This window comes from Ipomoea triloba, chromosome 12 (assembly GCF_003576645.1).
Source record: "Ipomoea triloba cultivar NCNSP0323 chromosome 12, ASM357664v1".
Classification (NCBI taxonomy): domain Eukaryota; kingdom Viridiplantae; phylum Streptophyta; class Magnoliopsida; order Solanales; family Convolvulaceae; genus Ipomoea; species Ipomoea triloba.
Genome location: NC_044927.1, coordinates 7,431,635 through 7,447,834, shown reverse-complemented (window position 1 = coordinate 7,447,834; position 16,200 = coordinate 7,431,635). Strand labels below are relative to the sequence as shown.

Here is a 16,200-nt window from a genome sequence, read left to right as displayed (position 1 = left end):
TATTATTTTTTGAAATTAAGAAATTAGTTGAATATACTTTAGTAAAACTAAGGAATTATTATTTTGCTAGAATTAATTGTAGTAAAGCTAATAATTGTCAGATTACTACAATAATAATTATTATTTTAATTAAGTTAATAATTATTCATATTACTATACAATTATTACTATTTTATGAAATTAAAGAATTAATTATTACATGAACATCCTAATTAGCATAATATTAATTACGAATAATATATATTCCTTAATTATCATACAGTAATCATATTAAAACAGCCTCATTTTTATTAGAACTAATGATAAATTTTGCTATCCATATAGGAAATAAAACATACACATATTACGGTGGATAATTAATTAAATGAAAATAAACATACACATAACATATTACGTCCATAATTAAAGAAAATTAACATACACATATTACGTACATATTACCAACCTGTATTTAACACTTTAATCTTACTAAGGTAATTAAAAATAGAGATTCCCTTCATTTGATTATTATAGTATTTTTTGTTACTTAAAATAATGAGAATTAGTCATGCTCTTCCTTCTATTATTTTTTGTTTAGATTTTACCTAATATATTTTTAAGTAATCAATTTCAACATTAATATACAAATCTTACCATTTCAAATAACTGTAGACTTTCAAATATTAGAATTATTTATAATTTCATCTTTAATTTTATTATTTAATTAACAAATCTATCCGTGCATCGCACGGGTAATTTACTAATAACATGAGTGATTATTATTATTAATAAAGGCAAATTGTAAATTCTTAATTCTTAATTCTTAATCAGATAATAACAGGAGTGATTATTATTATTAATAAAGGTAAATTGTAAATTCTTAATTCTTAATCAGATAATAACAGGAGTTATTATTATAAATAAAGGCAAATTGCATACAATAAAATAGAAATTGCATGCTAATGTACATTATAAAAAGATAATAATTCTTAATCGGTGAAAAAGGTAAATTGATTTAAAATAATAACAGGATTGATTATATTATTAATAAAGGCAAATTGCAACTTATTAATTCTTAATTCTTAATAATAATAATAATAATAATAATAATAATAATATAATCGGATAATAACCGGAGTGATTATTATTATTATTACGGTAAATTTAGTTAAAATAATAACATGATTGATTATTATATTATTAATAAAAGGCAAATTGCAAATTATTACGGAGTAATTCTTAATTCTTAATAATAATAATAATAATAATAATAATAATAATAATAATATAATAACAGGAGTGATTAATCAATAATTATTAGGCAAATTGCATGCTAACGTACATTATAAAAAAAAGTAATAATTCTTAATCAGTGAAAAACGGTAAATTGATTTAAACTAATAACAAGATTGATTAGGCAATAATTCTTAATTGTTGAAAAACGGTAAATTGATTTAAAATAATAACATGAGTGATTATATTATAAATAAAGGTGAATTGCAAATTCTTAATTCTTAATCCGATAATTACAGGAGTGATTATTATAAATAAAGGCAAATTGCAATTGATTTAATAAAGGCAAATTTCATGCAATAAAATAGAAATTACATGCTAATGTACATTATAAAAAAGGCAATAATTATTAATCGGTGAAAAACGGTAAATTGATTTAAAATAATAAAAGGATTGATTATTATTAATAAAGGCAAATTGTAAATTAATAATTCTTAATCTATCTATATATAATAACATTATCCTCCTTCTAAAGTTTCCCGCTCAAAGTTAGGGTCATTTTGGTAAACTCATTTATTTTATTTATTTATTATTTTATATTAATTTATTGGTGATTCAATTATGGTTAACCTAAAAATTTACATTAATTTCCTATACGTTATATTCGGCTACGGAGCTGTTTATATTAGCCAAAGGATTATTATGGTTAATTTCTATGCTCAATGCCAAATTTCCTATTCATAATTGTCTATTAATTTCCTATACGTTAATTTCCTATTCATAGTTTCCTATTGAGAATCTGTTTATATTACGCTACGGATTATTATGGCAAAAGGTGACAAAATACAAGCATAAATATTAGGAAAGACAATACCGATTATTATGTATATATATGTATATATGCACAACTAAACATTTGTCTTTCTATCACATTATTATATGAGATTTTCATAACTGCATTATTATAAGAATTAACATAAATATTTGAAAAAAGACAATAATTCTTATATTAAGTTAATCAAGCATTATTAAAAATTGACGTAGTAATTAATGATTTAACCCAAAGAACAATATAATTTCAAACACACGGTAATTCAATTCCATTCTACTATTATGTACTAAACTCAGTTATTTTATTTATTAATTAATTTATTAATTAATTATTTATTATGGTTAAATGTTGGTGATTGAATAGTTGGATTATTTGTAATTTCGATTAAGTTATTTCAATGGAATAAAATTTAATACATAATTTCAAGATGTATTCTTCATCCAGTACATTAATAATTTTCCTAATCTTATATATATTTATGTACCTAAAAAACTACGTTAATTTTCATTTGCTGCTTCAATAGCAGCCTTAATACCCTCGAGTTCATTTTTAAAGGCCTTTGAAGCTGCTCTCTTTTTTTCACCAGTTTCCTTTTTCATTTTCTCCAATATGGAGTTCATTTCCTGCTCCTGCAAATTTACATTAATTTCCTATACGTTATATTAGGCTACGGAGCTGTTTATATTAGCCAAAGGATTATTATGGTTAATTTCTGTGCTCAATGCCAAATGTCCTATTCATAATTGTCTATTAATTTCCTATACGTTAATTTCATATTCATAATTTCATATTGAGAATCTGTTTATATTAGGCTACGGATTATTATGGCAAAAGGTGACAAAATACAAGTATAAATATTTATATTAATTTATACGAATTATTATGTATATATATGTGTATATATATATATCATCTTGAGAATCTGTTTATATTAGGCTATACGGATTATTATGGCAAAAGGTGTCAAAATACAAGCATAAATATTTATATTAATTTATACGGATTATTATGTATATATATATATGTATATATCCACAATTTACTCCATTTTATTCATATATATATATATATGCTACACCTCATGATCAATTTACATACTATACATATTATTTTTTCTTTGTATTGTCATTCTATTGTCATTCTATTCAACAATAAAGTATGGATTCAAGTCTTCTTTCTGCATCCCAACTCTCTCTTAGGACAAGAAAAACATCCATACGCCTTCATTTAATGCGTTATTATTTTTCTAAAGAATATCAACGCACACCACTGAACCACCAAACTCTAGAATGCTTATTTCATGACTATAAGGTATGTATTGCATTATACATTATTTAAACAACAAATTTTTCTCTTTTATTGAATATCTACATAATAATTTTAATTATTGAATGATTCTCACAGGGAATTTGCATCCATTTACAAATTCCAAAAGAATATGTTCAAAAATTCAGTACTCTTTTGAGGGAAGGAAAGGTTTATGACGTTCAGAATTTCATTGTGCATACATCTCGCATGAGGTTTAAGACATGCGAGCATAAATACATCCTGAAAGCAAACAATGATACGGTGATCAGTTTTTCGGATCAAGATGATTCAATCTTTCCGAAAAACATGTTTCAATTTAAGGATTTTGGATCCTTAAAAGCTCCAAGAGGTGTTGATTGTAACTAGTTAATTGGTAAAGTTACCATTCCAATGTCGTTTTATATATTTTCTGTTATACAAATCATATGTCATGTTAATGTATTTATTATTTTCACAGATTTGATTGGTCGTGTCGTTTCCATTCATCAGCCAAAAAATATTCAAGTTAAACAAAATTCCCAAAGGTTGATTGATTTTGTTATTGAGGATGGCAGGTATGCACTTTTGTAATTTGATATGCCTAATTATTTTATTAAAAAAATACAAAATTAATATATTCACCATAAACATTCTTTTGTAAATAATATTAAAGGTTACATTAAGCATAATATCCAATTTACAATATTCAGTTAAAGTCGATTGCATTAAGCATGATATCCAGACATGTGTAAACATATATCCTTTATTACTTTATTAATTTGTTTTTATTCAGGGAAAGTCGTTTGACTGTAACATTATGGGACGAGTATGGACAAACTTCTTTTACTACTACCAATGTCGTCTACAAAGAAGTTTTCAATAATGTGTAATTCAAAAAAGTTCTATTATATATTGTTTTTTTTTAATACAAAGATGACAAATTTTTTTTTATATATCTATATAAAACATATATCTTGCGTACATATAATTTCTATAATTGAGTTGCTACACAACGAAGTAATTTAACCAATTAATACAAATCCTAAACATTGATATGCAAATTGATTAATGTATCAACACCAAATGTATATATCTACATGTTTGTTATTAATTGGTAATTATTTGGTCATATTCAAGTTATTTGGAAAAAAAAAATTGTTCATATTCAAGCAATAATAACATCACAAAACACAATGAATTAAACTCAATTCTCAAATTAGATTATATAATATTTTATATTACGGATTACACAATTATATTACGATATAAATATTATTCACATATTATAACAAATCCATTCCGTGCAACGCACGGGTGGAAATACTAGTTCTTAATAATAATATAATCGGATAGTAACAAGAGTGATTATTATTATTAATACGGTAATTGATTTAAAATAATAACAGGATTGATTATTATTGCATTATAAAAAATGCAAAAATTCTTAATCGGTGACAAACAGTAAATTGATTTAAAATAATAACATGATTGATTATTATTACATTATAAAAAAAAAGGCAATAATTCTTAATCGGTGAAAAAGGCAATAATTCTTAATCGGTGAAAAACGGTAAATAGATTTAAAATAATAACAGGATTGATTATTATTAATAAAACAAATTGCAAATTATTAATTATTAATTCTTAATAATAATAATAATAATAATAATAATAATAATAATAATAATAATAATATAATCAGATAATATTAATATTAATCAATGAATAATTATTATTAATCAATTATTTTTTATGTTTTCCAAATAAATTTCTATCTAATAAATTCTCACACCACTATATAAATCATGCAACCATGCAACCAATTTCACATCTTTTGTTCACTCCATCTTACCACTTTAGCTTCATACACACAAAAAAATCTACATACAATGGCCCATATTTTTGTTTTACTATAAATAAGATAAACGCGATCAGTACTATGTGAGCAATCAAATTAAAGTATAATTGATTCGTCTTTACGAAGTCAAGAACAACCGATGAGAAACCTTAGAATATGTGTTGGAAGATGTGGAGGTATATGTTCTTTACATATTATTTATATATATATATTTCCGTTTCTTATGTTTTTGTCGCTTTAATCTGATCATAATTCATGAAGTTCCCACCCCAGTTGTTTCATTTTTATATATTTATCTATTTGTTTGTTTTGATATGAACTAATTGAATCATAATATATATTTTTGTTGTTTCTTTTTAGGCTTTGATCTGGATTCTCAATTCTTCTGTCTTTCTTTATTATTTTTCGTTTTAAAATTTATATTTGTTATATAAAATCATTGCTCATGCCCTCATGAAGTTCCCACCCCAGTTGTTTCATTTTTATATATTTATCTATTTGTTTTTTTTTTTTTTTGAAAAACAACGAACCATTATATTAATAAAAATGTTCAATACATAACGGAATAGAGGAAAACCAACTAGAAGAATCAGACTGAGAACGAGCCGCCCGAGCTAATGCATGAGCTAACTTATTCGCTGATCGTTGAATAAACTGAAGAGACACCACCTCAAAGTGTCGTTTTAGAGTTCTACACTCATTAATAACACATCCTGCATATGAATGATGTGGCAATGAACCATTAAATAAATTGCAAACAATCTGACAATCCGAGAAAATAGAAATCCTTGCAAAATTTCTGTCCTTGCACCATGATAAAGCTTCTTTAATCGCAAGGGCCTCTGCTAAATGTGGATCAGCTAAGCACTGTAAGTGACCATTAGTTGCAGCTACAAAAACCCCATTCCCATCATTAACAACCACACCGTAAAAAGCTCTCCTGATATCTGGAAAAACAGCCGCATCTACATAGACTTTTAGAACATTGTCGACTGGAGAGACAACAGTAGTAATAGGAGCTGTGACAAAAAACCCACTACTGTTAAAGGATGCAGTTTCGGACCATTCATTGAAAAGTCTAGAAGCCGCATACCTTATATTATTCTCTGACCAAGCCACGTTATTCCAAATCACTTCATTCCTCCCCTTCCAGACACACCAACACACAGCCACCCATTTCATAGATAACATCGCATCGTCAGCTGTCAACCTGCGAAACAGCCAAGCCCCAAAACTTTCATCACTAGTAGGAAGAAAGTCTGCTGGAAATTCTGACCAAATAGGCAACACCTGCGAACAATCACATAACAAATGCTTGATTGTCTCAGATTGAGTGTTACACAGTGGTCATTCAAGTTGAACATCAATATGTCTACTTACAAGGGTAGTAAATGTAGGCAGAACCATGCATGCACACCTCCAGAGAAAGTTTCTCACATTTGGAGGGACTTTTAACTTCCATAACAACTTCCATCCTTGATTAACCAAGAGGTTCTGATCCATCTGCATATTAGAGAGTCTATAACCACACTTTACTGTGTAAATACCTCTTATCCCCCCTCTCCAACACCAAACATCTGCAAAATTAGCCGCAACTGGAATAGTTCTAATCAGCTCCACATCTCGAACCTGGAACATGGATAATAACTTATCTGAATCCCATTCCTTTGACACAGGATCAATCAAATAACTAACTTTCAAATCCCTTTGATCAGTAGGCCTAGGAGTTAAAATGTATGGGTTAACTTCATCGGGTAACCAAGGCTGACCCCAAATATCAGTTGTGGCGCCGTTCCCAATACGCTTATAACAACCTTGACGAAGGATATCCTGACCTGCAAGTATAGATCTCCAACAATAGCTGGGGTTGGCTCCAATCGAGGCATTAAGAAAGTCACAACGGGGGAAATACCTAGCTTTAAATAATAAAGCTGCCATAGACGAAGGATTTGTCAACATGCGCCAGCCCTGTTTTGCCAAAAGAGCCACATTAAAACGATGAAGATCCTTAAAACCCATGCCTCCAGCTGATTTTGGAACACATAGTTTATTCCATGACATCCACCTCACACCTCCACCCCCACTGCTGCCGGATTCCCACCAGTATTTATTCATCAGCCTCTCAAGATGTTGACAGAAAGTGTTGGACAAATAATATAAACTCATGGTATATGTTGGTAAGGCTTGTGCAACACTTTTAATTAAAATCTCCTTTCCGGCACGTGATAATATTCTTTTTCGCCAACCACTAAGACGTTGCCTCAGCTTTGCTTCTATAAAAGAAAATACTTCTCTCTTATTTCGGCCAATGCCCAAGGGAAGTCCCAAATAGGACCCGAAAGAAGCAACTTGGCAGACATTGAAAATTCCAGAAACAGTATGTCTGGTAGCTTCATCTGTATTTCGGCTAAATAAAATGGAAGACTTGCCGAAATTAATTGTTTGTCCAGACATGCGCTCGTAATCTAACAGACACTGCTTCAATGTCATCGCCTCTGCGGATGATGCCTTAAAAAACAGGAGGCTATCGTCGGCAAAAAATAAGTGCGATATGCCTGGAGCTCCCCTAGCAACCACACACGGAGAAACCCGTTCACTGTTCACCGCCTTTGAAATCAAATGAGAGAGGCCCTCAGCACATAAAATGAACAAATATGGTGACAATGGATCACCTTGCCTCAAACCACGGGTTGGTAGAATAAAATCCGTGAGGCTACCATTGACAGTCACTTTATACCGCACCGTTGTTACACAAAGTAAGAGCAGCCGAATCCACCTATGATCAAATCCCAAAGAAAGCATAATTTGTTCAAGAAAACCCCATTCCATTTTATCATACGCCTTCGCCATGTCTAGCTTGAGAGCACACCAGCCAGTGATACCCTCGCGCTTACGATTTAGATAATGGATCACCTCTGAAGCGACTAGAACATTATCTGTAATTAGACGGCCTGGGATAAAAGCACTTTGAGTGGCCGAAATAATACCTTCTAAAACAAACTTCAACCGGTTGGCTAGCATTTTAGAAAGAATTTTATACAAAACATTACATAATGCTATCGGCCTTAAATCACCCATAACAGTAGGCATAGACTTCTTCGGCACTAAAGTGATATAGGCATCATTCATACCAACTGGGAACTCCCCTGAATTTATACACTCCAAAATAAAACCCGCCACATCATCACCAATCTCGCTCCAAAAAAATTGATAAAAAGCTGGACTGAAACCATCGGGACCGGGGGATTTATCTGGAGCCATCGAGAAGAGGGCATCCTTTACATCTTCCTTCGTGAAAGGTTGTAAAAGTCTCTCATTATCTGCTGCTGACACCCTCGGGGCTAAACCATCAAGAGATGAACCAAGAAACATACCCCTGGAAGTAAAGATATCTGAGAAATAACTAACAGCCAAACCCAGAAGATCATTACCTTCACACCATTGACCGATCGAGTTTTGAAGCTTAGCAATATTATTTTTCCGCCTCCTTTCCGTGGCATGGGAATGAAAGAATTTTGTATTTCGGTCACCATGCAACAGCCAGTGTTGTTTGGCTCGTTGGCGCCAATAGGTGTTCTGCTGATCATATAATTGGGATAGTCGACTGTCTAGTCTTCGAAACTCAGCAAGAGAAGCATTATTTCGGCATTCTCTCAAAATATGCAGCCTTGCTTTAATATTTTCAATCTCCTTGCCCAACTGCTTTCCATAGTCACCACCCCAAGCTTTTAATGCAAAGCTGCATGCCTCCAGCCGAGGCAGTAAAACCTCTCCCATCGAGCTATTCCAAGAATTTATCACCACCTCTTTACAACCAGTTTCTCTTAACCACGCATTTTCGAACATAAATCTGCGTCTTTGCCTAATAACTCGAGGACCATCAATATCAACAAATATAGCATTATGATCTGATGAAATGACATCCATGTTTTGAACAATAGTCTGGCCAAAAATGTGACACCAATCAGCTCCAGCCACGACTCTGTCCAAACGCTCCTCAACCCAGGTCGAAGTACCCCTTCCTTTTCCCCACGTGAATCTTCGACCCTTCATTCCTAAATCAAAGAGGCCACAGCCCTCTAAAGCCTGAGAAAAACCTTCCATAAGAGATGTTGGATGAGGGTGCCTACCACGTTTCTCATCTTGGGACATTATATCATTAAAATCACCCGCCACAAGCCACTGGAGCTCAGATTTGTTACGAAGAGAACGGAGTAGGTCCCAAGACTGTTGTCTCCTGTTTCTCTCAGGAAAACCATAATAACATGTAAGCCTCCAAGGGGCACTTCCGGGCAAAAGGACTTCGATATCAATATGATTAATAGAATAACTGATCAATTTTGCAACGCTACGGTCCCTCCAAAACAATGCTAAACCACCACCCAAACCATCACCGTCCACATAAAACAAACCATCAAACTTTAGCTTATATTTCAAACGTTCAGCATGATCCTTACGAACTTTTGTTTCCATGAGAAAAATAAACATGGGCTTCGTTTTAGCTTCTAGAGCCAACATTTCACGAACTGTGCGTGGATTGCCCAGACCACGACAGTTCCAACAAAGTGTACTCATTGGGAAGGGCGGGACTAGGAACCAGTACCCGCCGCAAGCAAGTTTTTTGGAACCTCTGTCATGACAACATCATTCCCACCACTGCCCCGCCTTCGAACCCTGGTGACTTGAGCCTCTCGGCGACGCTTCGTCACCGCCACCACCCCATCATCCACATCCCTCTGATCAATCGTAGCCATAGCAGCTACACCACCACTGTGCCCACTGCCAGCAGAATTACCCTCCTCTTCCGAACGTGGTGCACCCCCAACCGGCACCAACCAACTCTCTCCAACAGCCCGAGGCCCCCGCCGCATCCCAGCCCGTAACTCCGCCCCAAAAGGATACTGCTCCACTGGAACACTCGCCTCCCTTGCTTTCAAACAGAACTTATGTGTGTGGCCCAACATGCCGCAGAAAAAACAGAAACCATGTAGACGTTCATACTTAAACGAGACCCAACACCACGTCTTGTCCCGCTTCATTAGCTTCATTCTACGTTTGATAGGCTTATGCACCGGCATTGACACCCGAATGCGATAGAAGTCCAGCCATGGTGCCCCGGCGAACCGGTCATCCCCCCGCACGAAAGACCCTAGATAATTCCCAATCTGTTCTTGGATTGTCGCAGACGTGTACCCAAAGGGGAGGTCGTGGAGCTGAACCCACATATCAATTGAATCGAGAGGCACATCGACCGGCAGCACCCCATCTTTCACTTGGCGACAAACCAGCGTACAATTCTCAAAAGACCAAGGCCCCTCGTCAATGACGTAATGCATATCCGAAGCGTGAAAGAAAACGAACATGAAGAGATTAGGTTGAAGCTCCGTAACTTGAACGCCCTTGACAGGCTTCTAGACAGACGCCATAACCTGTCTCATATATTCCAACTTCACAAGTTTTGAAGTCAAGAACCGACCCACAAGAGGCCAAGTATCAACGACACCCTCCCCGGCCGCTACCACATCCACTGCAGCCGGCTCGAAGGCCTCCTCCTCATCCTCTAACACCATGTCTGCCCATCTAGCAGTGACTCCCGCCACTCCCTCGGACGTCGTTGCAGTAGCCATGCAGAATAATCGGCCAAGAAAGCCAGAGAAACAACCGGAACCACCGGAAGGAAACAAGAGAACGGCGTAAAACCTAGAAGAAACCCTAGGAAAAAGGCAAAACCCTAGACAAAACCTAGAAGAAACCCTAGGAAAAAGGCAAAACCCTAGACAAAGCTAGAGAGGAAACCTATAATTTTATTATTTAAATGTATATATCTATTTGTTTGTTTTGATATGAACTAATTGAATCATAATATATATTTTTGTTGTTTCATTTTTTATATATTTATCTATTTGTTTGTTTGATTATTTATAATTTTTAACATTTAATTTTATTATTTAAATATTTAATATAAAAATATTATCCGTGCATCGCACGGGTAAAACACTAGTTGTGTATATATGTTGAGTTTTATAAATTATTGTGTATATATTTCGAATTTTTAAGAATTATAGTATATATATTTCGAATTTTATGAATTATTATGTATATATTTTGATTTTATAAATTGTTGTCTATGTATTTCGCATTCTATGAATTGTTGTGTATATATGTTCGATTTTAGGAATTATTGTGAATATATATTGAATTTTAGGAATTATTGTGTATATATGTTAAATTTTATAATATACATAATGGACTACATGTTCGGTAAGTACTTCATACACTTTGTAAAACTATATATATATATATATATATATATATATATATATATATATATATATATATATATATATATATATATATATCTTATTGTTTTTATTAATTTTTTAATTGTATTGTAATTCAAATGTAGTGTGCCTTACAAAGAGGAACTACCGAATGTGGCTATTATGTGATGAAATTGTTTCCAATCAAGCATACAAAGGAATGAATAAGACAAGTAATTTAATAAATTATTTCTCTTTCAAATTTTTGAAAATACTAACTTATTGACTATTTATCTCTATTCAACTTTGTAGAGTTTTGAGAGAAATGGAAGGTTGTCCTAAAATCAACAAGAAATTGATGAAGTTAGAAATGTAGGTTGGAAATCATAAAATAAATTTAATAATTAAAAAAATTATAAAGGGCGTCGATTTTTAAAAGCAAACCGACGTTGAATAACATTTTTTTAAAAAAATAAATAAACAAAACGATGTCGGTTTTAAAAAAAATCAACGCCGTATAATTTTTTAAAATTTTTGAAATAAAACATACGGTGTCAGTTTTAAATAAAAACTGACGTCGTGTGTGGATTAAATTTTTTTAAAAGAATAAACAACGTCGATTTTCAGTAAAATAATCAACGTCGTAAGTATTATTTTAAAAATTTTAAAAAAATACAACGTGGTATCATTTATGTACTACGTCTGCTAGAATGACGTCGAAAAAAACCAACGTTAAAAGTGTTATTTGTAGCAGTTGATGGATTTAATTAATCTGGGGTAGCCCGAATTATTAAACCCGATAAATAAAGGAAAAATAAATGGAGTGATTGCAGAGAATCAATAAACAATGACACAAAGGATTTAACATGGAAACCAAAACGGTAAGAATCACGGGCCTTTTTGAGCTAAGCCAAGCCGAAAGTCTTTATTATGTATGTTGTAGTACATGTACAAAGGTATAGTAGCCATGGCCATGCATGGGAAAGAGGGAGACGAATATGTAGAAGAGAGGTCATTTGGGACTGAATATGAGCCTTTATATAATGCTATTCCCGTGCAGTTGTAACTTCTCGTAGCCATAGCCATGCATAGGTGCAGGGTTTGGCGTTATGATTTAGGGTTTAGGGTTTGGCGTTATGATTTAGAGTTTAGGGTTATGATTTATGGTTTAGGGTTTAGGGTTATGATTATTTTTTTTTAACAAAGGAATACTTTTATTATTGTTAAGAAACAAAGGGCAAAGCCCATACAAAGTTGTAAGGCAAAAGACCACATTAAGCCTAATGCCTATACAAAGATAGAAATAAATTACAATGAAAGGCCAAGAGCTACAAAATGAAAAGGCCAACTACAACTGACTACAGAAACTAAAGGAATACAAAACTAGAATTAAACTCCAAGTCCCGTACCACCCTTCAGCAACGAGCAGTATGAGTCGGGCGAAACAAACATGCCTTTCTGTCAAACTTCGGTAGCACCACAACTATTTCCGGGACTAGCAAGTAGAACCTCCATAACAGCTACAAATGACTAAAGTAGAACAGCTAGACACTAGAACAACTTAACCAAGCAGCCTGCCCATAACGTTTACCATGCACTGTCCTGCAAAAAATCGTCAGCATAACGGTTGTTTTAGGACTAACCCAAACAACTGTAACGCACACCAAGCACAGCACAGGCACACAGGCCATAACACTAGCCATAACACTAAAGCGCACAGGCCAAAAACAAAGACAGGGCCACCAAGCAACTAAATGACCAAACAATAAAGCAAAGTCTAACATCAATATCATAACAGAAATGGCACACAGGCCAACAGTATAACGGCACGCAGGCCAGCAAACGGTAAATATCCAGAAAGCAGTTCAAACCAGCACCCCAACGGGATTAGCTACTATGGGCCAGCAGCAAGCCTGGACAAACTGCCAACGGATTTGAAAAATTCCTACCCGGCCACCGTTCAACCCGAGTCAGGGTGCAACTTTTTACCGCAAGGGTGCAACTTTTTACCGCAAGCACCTACGTTAAGGCATGACCTGTTCAAAAAGAAACCCACAAGGGACAAACCAATAGAACCAGCAGGTCATATAAGCCTCAGAAGTCAAAGGAAAGTAAAGGAAGCGTGCAGAAACAAAGAACTCACGCTCCCAGCTTTTATCTGAAAAGAAAAAGGAAGAAAACAACATAGGAGCAGGAAGAAAAGAAACAAAGGCTATACAGAGACACGAACAATAGCACCCCCCAAAAAATTAAACCCCCCACCAGAACCCAGAAGGGATTCAGCCACTATAGGCCAGCAGCAAGCCTGACCAGGTCAACGGATTTGAAAAAATCATGCCCGGCCACCGTTCAGCCCGGACCAGGGTGCATCTTGTACCGCTTGCACCTGCGTTGCTGAGGCTAGACTTGGTGACCCAAGCCATCATCGCCTCCAGACAAACCAAACGCCTTCTTTTTCTTTCCTTTTTTCTCACCTCTTTTTTCTTTCTTCATTTTTATCAATTTCTCTTTCTTTGTTTTTTTTCTTTTTCATTTTTTTCTTTCTTTTCTTTCTTTCTATTTCTCTTCTTTTTTTCCTTTTTTTTTCCTTTTTCATTTTTCCTTTTTTCAAGATCAAGATCATAATCGAGACAGTGTAGACTAAGAGCCAAATACAACAAGAAAAACTATGCCAAACAAGAAAACAAAAACAAATAGCAAAAGCACAGTGCTAAGTTACGGGGGATCCTCAACATCAAAGAACACATAAGGCAGATCATCATGAATCAAAAGCGCCCGCACCCTCAGTGGTAGCTCCAAAAGAGAAAGAAAGGTAAACTCCCTTGGCTTATCAACCACCCAGTCAGCAAGGGCCGAGGTAGGCATATTAGCCCGCGACGGGCTCAGAACAAAGGAAACAGTCCCGCAGGAGCACAAGAACCGGAGCCTAGCCACAACATCATCCAGAACCCACGGCGCAGTCATAGTCCTATCAAAGTACCCTCCCATCTCAACCACTAAGGACTCCACAAGTATATCCCTATAACCCCCCGCCAGGCACCACTCCAAGCCAGAAAACAGAACTCGAAACAACCCCCGGATTACATCCCCAGACCCAGACCACACCACCCCATAGCAAAGACTGCCACCCTGATTACGAACCAAGGCAGCAGCCCCCCTACAACTGCAGAAAGTGCAAGGTTAATCTTTAGAGTCCCCACAGCCGAAGGGAACCACCTGACAGCCCTAACCACCCGCCTTGGGTTTTTTTTTTTTTAAGAACCAATGTGTTGGTCCAAAGGGGATGGGGTACAAGTCTAGAGGGGGGGGTGAATAGACTTGTATAAGTTTTTGCAAATCTTTTCAACCTCTCGTGTGTATTGAACTTAGGATGTTTAGGTTCGATACCTCACGAGGTGAAGACAAAGTTTTATGCGCAGCGGAAATGTTATCCCCTTTTAGTTAGCACGAGTTCGAGTTAGTTCGGGAAGTGCGTTTATATGCAGTGCAATCGAGAGGTTAGCGAGAGATAAAAACAGTAAGTAAATGCAAGAAAGATTTTTAAGTGGTTCGGCCAACCCGCCTACGTCCACTCTTCTTCCAGAAACTCCCTGGAAGGATTGCACTAAAAACTTCCCTTATTTAGTACAATATCGAGCGCTTGAGCTTTGATCACGAAGCCCGCCTCAAGCCTCAGGTTTTTCGCCCCGCTTCTTGTTACTCCACCTCTCGAGCACTTGACCTTTGATCACCAAGCCCGCGTCAAGCCTCAGGATNAGAATTGTTAGTGTATCGAGACCAAGGTTGATATCTTGATTGCTTAATGTCTCGAACTCAAATATCGAGAGGTCTATCTCTCGAACTCTGTTAATGTCTCGAACTGGATAACTGTATCGAGAGGTCCTACCTCTCGAACTCTGCTTATGTCTCGAGACTTAGTTGATGTCTCGCAGACCCTTATTCCTCCAGTGTTGTCCCATGCTTTCTTCTGATCTGTCTATATGATTACAACACACGAGACTTCTAAGATGTTCAAACAAATTTCCCTCAAGCTTAAATATTTTCCGAGTTGAGCTCAAAGTTACCCGGTTGTATTTTCGCTCTTGGTTTACTTGTCGAACTTACAGCGTTTTTGCCTATGCATCGAGACTTGAGGATTTCTACTTAACAGTTGGTATCATCAAAACCTATTACATGATGTTCCTAACACAATGATCTTTATTATTCTCTCGAAAACAAGGGGCAAAGCCCTACAAATAAATGGTCCAAAAGTGACCATTAAAGAGGCCCAAGCCTTACACATCATCTACATTACTTCTAGACTACAAAAGAGGCATTGCGTTTCTCAACCCATATATACATAACCATTCCTCCAAGCTCATGCCCTACTTGCCCACAATAGGGTAATGTGATGAAATAAAAGTGACACTTAAAGATCAACTTTACTCAACCCTTAAATGTCACTCCATTAAGCATTATCCATCCAATACTACTTCTAAGGTTCCCTTCCCCACTTCAAGTCCACTTCAAACCACACTTTGCCACACTTGGTCAAGGCCCAAGCCAAACTCAAACAAGAGAATACCACATATGCCATAGAACCTCATCATAAAGCCCCACCCCACCTATGCCCTCACCCTCTAGCCGTGGATAAACTCCCTTGTACAGAGCTCTGTATTGTTACCAAGGGAGTCACCATGTCCAGCAACTAGAGCAATGAGCCCCACCCTAGTGCCACAAGATGACCCTCCTTATGTGGATCTCCACATTTT

The 16,200-nt window shown here is 35.1% G+C and overlaps 1 long non-coding RNA gene across 1 annotated transcript; it reads right to left on the bottom strand.

The window, feature by feature from the left end:
* Window positions 1–12,639: 12,639 nt before the first annotated feature.
* On the bottom strand, window positions 12,640–14,746 carry LOC115998024. Its single transcript, XR_004093825.1, has 2 exons — window positions 13,399–14,746; window positions 12,640–13,051 (listed from the first exon to the last, which is right to left on the bottom strand). It is a non-coding gene; the product is annotated as an uncharacterized LOC115998024 (long non-coding RNA).
* Window positions 14,747–16,200: the final 1,454 nt, after the last annotated feature.